General features: G+C 58.4%; 2 protein-coding genes across 2 annotated transcripts in view; both read left to right on the top strand.

The window, feature by feature from the left end:
• Positions 1-5,113, top strand: part of TPST2 (tyrosylprotein sulfotransferase 2) — a gene marked incomplete at its 5' end in the record, with an annotated part of 15,561 nt that extends 10,448 nt beyond the window's left edge. Inside the window, 1 exon segment of the mRNA XM_005869804.2 lies at positions 4,640-5,113.
• A 411-nt stretch (positions 5,114-5,524) lies between these two features.
• TFIP11 (tuftelin interacting protein 11) overlaps positions 5,525-7,129 on the top strand; it is a 28,381-nt gene continuing 26,776 nt past the window's right edge. Inside the window, exon 1 of the mRNA XM_014542480.1 lies at positions 5,525-5,644. The gene's annotated coding sequence lies outside the window, so the exon portion shown is untranslated. The remainder of the gene's footprint in view (positions 5,645-7,129) is intronic.

Genomic DNA, 7,129 nt, shown 5'->3' with positions numbered 1-7,129 from the left:
ACACACACACACACACACACACACACACACACACACACCCCCTATCGGCCCCTCCCTCCAGGTGAAGCAGCCCCACTGTCATCCTGTGGCCCACGTGGTGCCGGGTGTGGCCAGCATCGTGCCTGTGTGTGCGCTTCAGCCCCTCCCCTAGAACATAAGCTACATGAGAGCAGGCCTGGTCTGTCAGGCTCACGTTTCCCAGCACCTGGCACATAGTAGGTGTGCAGGGAATATGGGATGGGTGAGTGTGTGTGCCGGCCGTGATGCTGAGGGCTGGACCTGGCGTGACCTTCCTGTGTCTTCCCGCAGGTGAACCCGAACAGCACCGCCTCCCACGTGGGAAGCTCGTGATTTCCAGGTAGGACCGCGCTTCCGAGCCTCGATCCCTAGGGGACTCCCCGCTTCTGGCCCCGACCTCCCGGGGACTCCCCGCTTCCGCCCCGACCTCCCGACCTCCCGGGGACCGCACTTCCGAGCCCAGGAGCCTCTTTTCTGAAAAGCTTGTCCCTCCTGAGCCTCCCTTGGGAGGAGTGTCCCCCAAGGGGGGCTGACCCACCCCTCTGGGAGGTTTCCATGGTGACTGGCCAGGGAACTATTTATAGAATCAAGGCTTAGTCTCCTGCTCCGGCTGGGCAGGGCTCAGTGCTGAGCCAGCCCGAGAAAGGTTTGTCTGGCTTAGGGAGGTGCCCCAGGACCAGAGATGGGGGGTCCTGGGACCACTGTTGCCTGGACTGCCGCCTGCCAGGCCAGCTTCTGCTAACAGATCAGGTTTGGCGCAAAGCAGCTACTGTTCTAATGGTACCCACAGGCAGGTCTGGTCTAAGCATAACCCCACAGCCCTGTCACTCACTTTACCCTCAGCGTCCCTGGGAGGCAGGTGACATGGTCCCATTTTATGGAAGAGAAAACCAGGGCCCAGAGAAGGATTTGACTTGCCCAAGGCAGACAAAGTCACAAAGGGCAAAATCTCCCCCAAAGACATCTCCCCTAGAGTTTGCTTTAACGAACATGAGTATTTACTCATCTGTGTTTGCTGAGGGGCAGTGGAACGGCTCCAGACTTGGGTTTGAACTTAAGTCAAAGATTTAAGGACTCGCTTCACGTTTGACTCCTCTCGGCCTCAGTTTCCCACATCTGGAGAATGGGCTTCGTCACTGTCCACCTGCCAGAGAGCTGACCAGGGTGGGTGCTGGGCCCTCGCTGTGGACCTGGGCAGGGGGTAGGGAATCCACGAGGGAGTGAGCGTCCCGGTGCCCCCGCCTCTCTGACCAGATCAGGGAAACGCGAGAAGGAACTCGCCTGGTATCTCCCGGTGCTTTTTAAACGGAAACAGAGCTTCTCGCCCAGACTCTATTTTTAGTCTCATCTTATTTTTCAATAATCAGCATATTTTTTTCACTTAAAAAAAATCCACTTTGCACCCACGTGCCAGGCTGGAGACACCCCAAAAAAAAAAAACATCCGCTTTGCACCCACGTGCCGGCTGGAGACACCCCGGCCCGTCACTCTCAGGGTCCCCCCCCTAAATCCTGCTCAGGCCCCGGAGTCTGCTTAATCCCAGAGAAGAGAACCTCACGTGGAACACAGGTCCCCGTGTTTCTCCCTTTCTCCGACCTCCCTGCTCTGCTCCTGCGTGGCCTCCCTCGCTTCTCTAAACGAGACACCGCAGACCAGACCGGGTGCGCTAGCTCCTTCCTGGCCCGGGGTTGGCCTTGACTCAGTGCTGATCCTTCCCTCGCCTCCCAGCAGTCGCTGCTGTTTGCTCTTCGTACATGAGAAAGGGCGTCTGAGGTCGGGGTGCAGGTTACGATGCAGGGAGAGCCTCCCGTCTCCTGCTGGCGCTGCAGCCGCGCGTTCTGCGCCCCGCCCATGACTCAGCCAGGATATTGCAAACCCTGCAAGTGACCGCAGGGCAGAGCCAAGTAAAGGGGCCGTCAGCGAGCCGCAGTCACGTGTGGTCCTCCCACGTGGTCATCGTGAAACCAAAAACAGGGAAATATTAAGCCAGCAAAACAAAGCATCACACACTAGACCTGCAGCTCATGTGACAGTGTCTGCTCACTCCCTGGGCTGGGACACCCTCCCTCCAGGTTTCTGCTGTTCTGTCCGCGGGAATGCTGTCCCTCCCGACCTCTGACCTCCGCGGGGCGGGACTCGGTTTCTCCTTTTAGATTGTTGCTTGTGGAGTGTGAGGGTGTCAGACACTGGCAGCCGGTCCTCTGACTGTCTGGGCACCAGCTGGCGCTCAGTTCAGCCCGACACTGACTCAGGTGGAGGCACAGTCCCAGCGGACTGCCCGCCAGACGCCAGCCACAGGGGGTGCCCAGGACACCCACGGCGCCCACTCCTCAGGTTATTATAAAGGATACAGTTAGGAACAGCCACGTGGGAGGTGCCCAGGCAGGGGTTGGGGAGGGCTCTCTGGACGCACCGCCCGCCCAGCGGGAAGCTGGGATTTCTGGGGAGGGCTCATGATTGCCTCGGTCACAGGCCAGTGATTACTAAGGTCGGGGGGTGTGGTGCTGAGAGTCCCACCCCTCTATTCATGCCTCGGTCCTTCCGGCGACCAGCCCCCCATCCTGAAGCTCTGTGGGCCCCCCAGCCACCAGCCATCTCATTAGCATTCAGAAGATGCTTGGAGAGGCTGTGGGTTTTAGGAGCTGTGTGCCGGGCACAGGACAAAGGCCAGATGCTGGTTCTTCACCGCAGCGCAGTCACACACACATACACACACACACACACTGTATCGGCCCCTTCCTCCGGCTGAAGCAGCCCCTCCGTCATCCTGTGGCCCACGTGTTGCCGGGCGTATCGTGCCTGTGTGCGCGCTTCAGCCCCTCCCCCTAGAATAGTGGTCGGCAAACTGCGGCTCACAAGCCACATGGCCAGCATCGTGCCTGTGTGTGCGCTTCAGCCCCTCCCCTAGAACATAAGCTACATGAGAGCAGGCCTGGTCTGTCAGGCTCACGTTTCCCAGCACCTGGCACATAGTAGGTGTGCAGGGAATATGGGATGGGTGAGTGTGTGTGCCGGCCGTGATGCTGAGGGCTGGACCTGGCGTGACCTTCCTGTGTCTTCCCGCAGGTGAACCCGAACAGCACCGCCTCCCACGTGGGAAGCTCGTGATTTCCAGGTAGGACCGCGCTTCCGAGCCTCGATCCCTAGGGGACTCCCCGCTTCTGGCCCCGACCTCCCGGGGACTCCCCGCTTCCGCCCCGACCTCCCGACCTCCCGGGGACCGCACTTCCGAGCCCAGGAGCCTCTTTTCTGAAAAGCTTGTCCCTCCTGAGCCTCCCTTGGGAGGAGTGTCCCCCAAGGGGGGCTGACCCACCCCTCTGGGAGGTTTCCATGGTGACTGGCCAGGGAACTATTTATAGAATCAAGGCTTAGTCTCCTGCTCCGGCTGGGCAGGGCTCAGTGCTGAGCCAGCCCGAGAAAGGTTTGTCTGGCTTAGGGAGGTGCCCCAGGACCAGAGATGGGGGGTCCTGGGACCACTGTTGCCTGGACTGCCGCCTGCCAGGCCAGCTTCTGCTAACAGATCAGGTTTGGCGCAAAGCAGCTACTGTTCTAATGGTACCCACAGGCAGGTCTGGTCTAAGCATAACCCCACAGCCCTGTCACTCACTTTACCCTCAGCGTCCCTGGGAGGCAGGTGACATGGTCCCATTTTATGGAAGAGAAAACCAGGGCCCAGAGAAGGATTTGACTTGCCCAAGGCAGACAAAGTCACAAAGGGCAAAATCTCCCCCAAAGACATCTCCCCTAGAGTTTGCTTTAACGAACATGAGTATTTACTCATCTGTGTTTGCTGAGGGGCAGTGGAACGGCTCCAGACTTGGGTTTGAACTTAAGTCAAAGATTTAAGGACTCGCTTCACGTTTGACTCCTCTCGGCCTCAGTTTCCCACATCTGGAGAATGGGCTTCGTCACTGTCCACCTGCCAGAGAGCTGACCAGGGTGGGTGCTGGGCCCTCGCTGTGGACCTGGGCAGGGGGTAGGGAATCCACGAGGGAGTGAGCGTCCCGGTGCCCCCGCCTCTCTGACCAGATCAGGGAAACGCGAGAAGGAACTCGCCTGGTATCTCCCGGTGCTTTTTAAACGGAAACAGAGCTTCTCGCCCAGACTCTATTTTTAGTCTCATCTTATTTTTCAATAATCAGTATATTTTTTCATTAAAAAAAAAAACATCCGCTTTGCACCCACGTGCCGGCTGGAGACACCCCGGCCCGTCACTCTCAGGGTCCCCCCCCTAAATCCTGCTCAGGCCCCAGAGTCTGCTTAATCCCAAAGAAAAGAACCTCACGTGGAACACAGGTCCCCGTGTTTCTCCCTTTCTCCGACCTCCCTGCTCTGCTCCTGCGCGGCCTCCCTCGCTTCTCTAAACGAGACACCGCAGACCAGACCGGGTGCGCTAGCTCCCTCCTGGCTCGGGGTTGGCCTTGACTCAGTGCTGATCCTTCCCTCGTCCCCCAGCAGTCGCTGCTGTTTGCTCTTCGTACATGAGAAAGGGCGTCTGAGGTCGGGGTGCAGGTTACGATGCAGGGAGAGCCTCCCGTCTCCTGCTGGCGCTGCAGCCGCGCGTTCTGCCGTCACACCTGCTAACGGAACCGGCCTGGGCTCACGGCTCCCCTGCTTTCAGGTCTCCGCAGTGGCTGTCGCCAGGAAGGGGAGAAGCTGCCTCCAGTGGAAATCGGACTCTAATCCAAGCATATTGCTTGCTATTAACCGGCAAAGGGACTGCTGCCCAGGGGTGATTTGCATATGTTTGCAAAGCCGGATCTTTGGAAACTTTCCTTGAAACACGCTGCCTTCGGACCCTCCGGGATGGAGGGCGGGAGTGTGGACACCGTCCAGCTTTGGAAACTTGGTTTTTATATTTTCCCGCGAGAACTTTTTCTAAGAAGTGGCCTTGCCGCCTCGCTCCTGTGCAGGGCGCCTGGGCGGCGCTGCTGGCTGGGACCAGGCCACCCCGTGCCTCTCCTAGGCCCTATTTTTGAATTCAAAGAATCTATTTAAAAATTTAATATATGAGGCTTTCTTTGATTCCTCCCCAGCCCTTAAATGGACACAGAAAATAGATCTATTATTTGAATAAAGTGACCAGGGACTCGTTTGTCGGTGTCTTACTTCATGGAGGGACAGGTGTGGGTCTTGCGAAGGCAAGAACGGTCCCGCCGGGCTCGGCCCACCCTGTGTCGGGTCCCCAAGGGCCCCGCGGTCTGGTGATTTGCTGGGAGGACCCAGAACTCAGAAAGCCCATTAGTCTCATGTTGATGGTTTACTGCGGCGAAAGGGTGCAGATCAGCATCAGCATAGGCACCGGCGGAGCCGGAGGGACCGGCGCGCCCGCACATGGTATTTTGTGGAAGAGACACAGTCAAGGGGCCAAAGAGCCGCATGTGGCTCGAGAGCCGCGGTTTGCCGACCACGGCCCTAGAACATAAGCTACATGAGAGCAGGCCTGGTCTGCCAGGCTCACGTTTCCCAGAACCTGGCACATAGTAGGTGTGCAGGGAATATGGGATGGGTGAGTGTGTGTGCCGGCCGTGATGCTGAGGGCTGGACCTGGCGTGACCTTCCTGTGTCTTCCCGCAGGTGAACCCGAACAGCACCGCCTCCCACGTGGGAAGCTCGTGATTTCCAGGTAGGACCGCGCTTCCGAGCCTCGATCCATAGGGGACTCCCCGCTTCCGAGCCCTGACCTCCTGGGGACTCCCCGCTTCCGAGCCCCGACCTCGCGGGGACTCCCCGCCTCCGAGCCCAGGAGCCTCTTTTCTGAAAAGCTTGTCCCTCCTGAGCCTCCCTGGGGAGGAGTGTCCCCCAAGGGGGGCTGACCCACCCCTCTGGGAGGTTTCCATGGTGACCGGCCAGGGAGCTATTTATAGAATCAAGGCTTAGTCTCCTGCTCCAGCTGGGCAGGGCTCAGTGCTGAGCCAGCCCGAGAAAGGTTTGTCTGGCTTAGGGAGGTGCCCCAGGATCAGAGATGGGGGATCCTGGGACCACTGTTGCCTGGACTGCCGCCTGCCAGGCCAGCTTCTGCTAACAGATCAGGTTTGGCGCAAAGCAGCTACTGTTCTAATGGTACCCACAGGCAGGTCTGGTCTAAGCATAACCCCACAGCCCTGTCACTCACTTTACCCTCAGCGTCCCTGGGAGGCAGGTGACATGGTCCCATTTTATGGAAGAGAAAACCAGGGCCCAGAGAAGGATTTGACTTGCCCAAGGCAGACAAAGTCACAAAGGGCAAAATCTCCCCCAAAGACATCTCCCCTAGAGTTTGCTTTAACGAACATGAGTATTTACTCATCTGTGTTTGCTGAGGGGCAGTGGAACGGCTCCAGACTTGGGTTTGAACTTAAGTCAAAGATTTAAGGACTCGCTTCACGTTTGACTCCTCTCGGCCTCAGTTTCCCACATCTGGAGAATGGGCTTCGTCACTGTCCACCTGCCAGAGAGCTGACCAGGGTGGGTGCTGGGCCCTCGCTGTGGACCTGGGCAGGGGGTAGGGAATCCACGAGGGAGTGAGCGTCCCGGTGCCCCCGCCTCTCTGACCAGATCAGGGAAACGCGAGAAGGAACTCGCCTGGTATCTCCCGGTGCTTTTTAAACGGAAACAGAGCTTCTCGCCCAGACTCTATTTTTAGTCTCATCTTATTTTTCAATAATCAGCATATTTTTTTCACTTAAAAAAAATCCACTTTGCACCCACGTGCCAGGCTGGAGACACCCCAGCCCGTCACTCTCAGGGTCCCCCCCCTAAATCCTGCTCAGGCCCCAGAGTCTGCTTAATCCCAAAGAAAAGAACCTCACGTGGAACACAGGTCCCCGTGTTTCTCCCTTTCTCCGACCTCCCTGCTCTGCTCCTGCGCGGCCTCCCTCGCTTCTCTAAACGAGACACCGCAGACCAGACCGGGTGCGCTAGCTCCTTCCTGGCCCGGGGTTGGCCTTGACTCAGTGCTGATCCTTCCCTCGCCTCCCAGCAGTCGCTGCTGTTTGCTCTTCGTACATGAGAAAGGGCGTCTGAGGTCGGGGTGCAGGTTACGATGCAGGGAGAGCCTCCCGTCTCCTGCTGGCGCTGCAGCCGCGCGTTCTGCCGTCACACCTGCTAACGGAACCGGCCTGGGCTCACG

The sequence above is a fragment of the Myotis brandtii genome, unplaced genomic scaffold (assembly GCF_000412655.1).
Source record: "Myotis brandtii unplaced genomic scaffold, ASM41265v1 scaffold303, whole genome shotgun sequence".
Taxonomy (NCBI): domain Eukaryota; kingdom Metazoa; phylum Chordata; class Mammalia; order Chiroptera; family Vespertilionidae; genus Myotis; species Myotis brandtii.
Note: the sequence above shows the minus strand (reverse complement) of the source record. Positions and strands in the feature narration are given on the sequence as shown.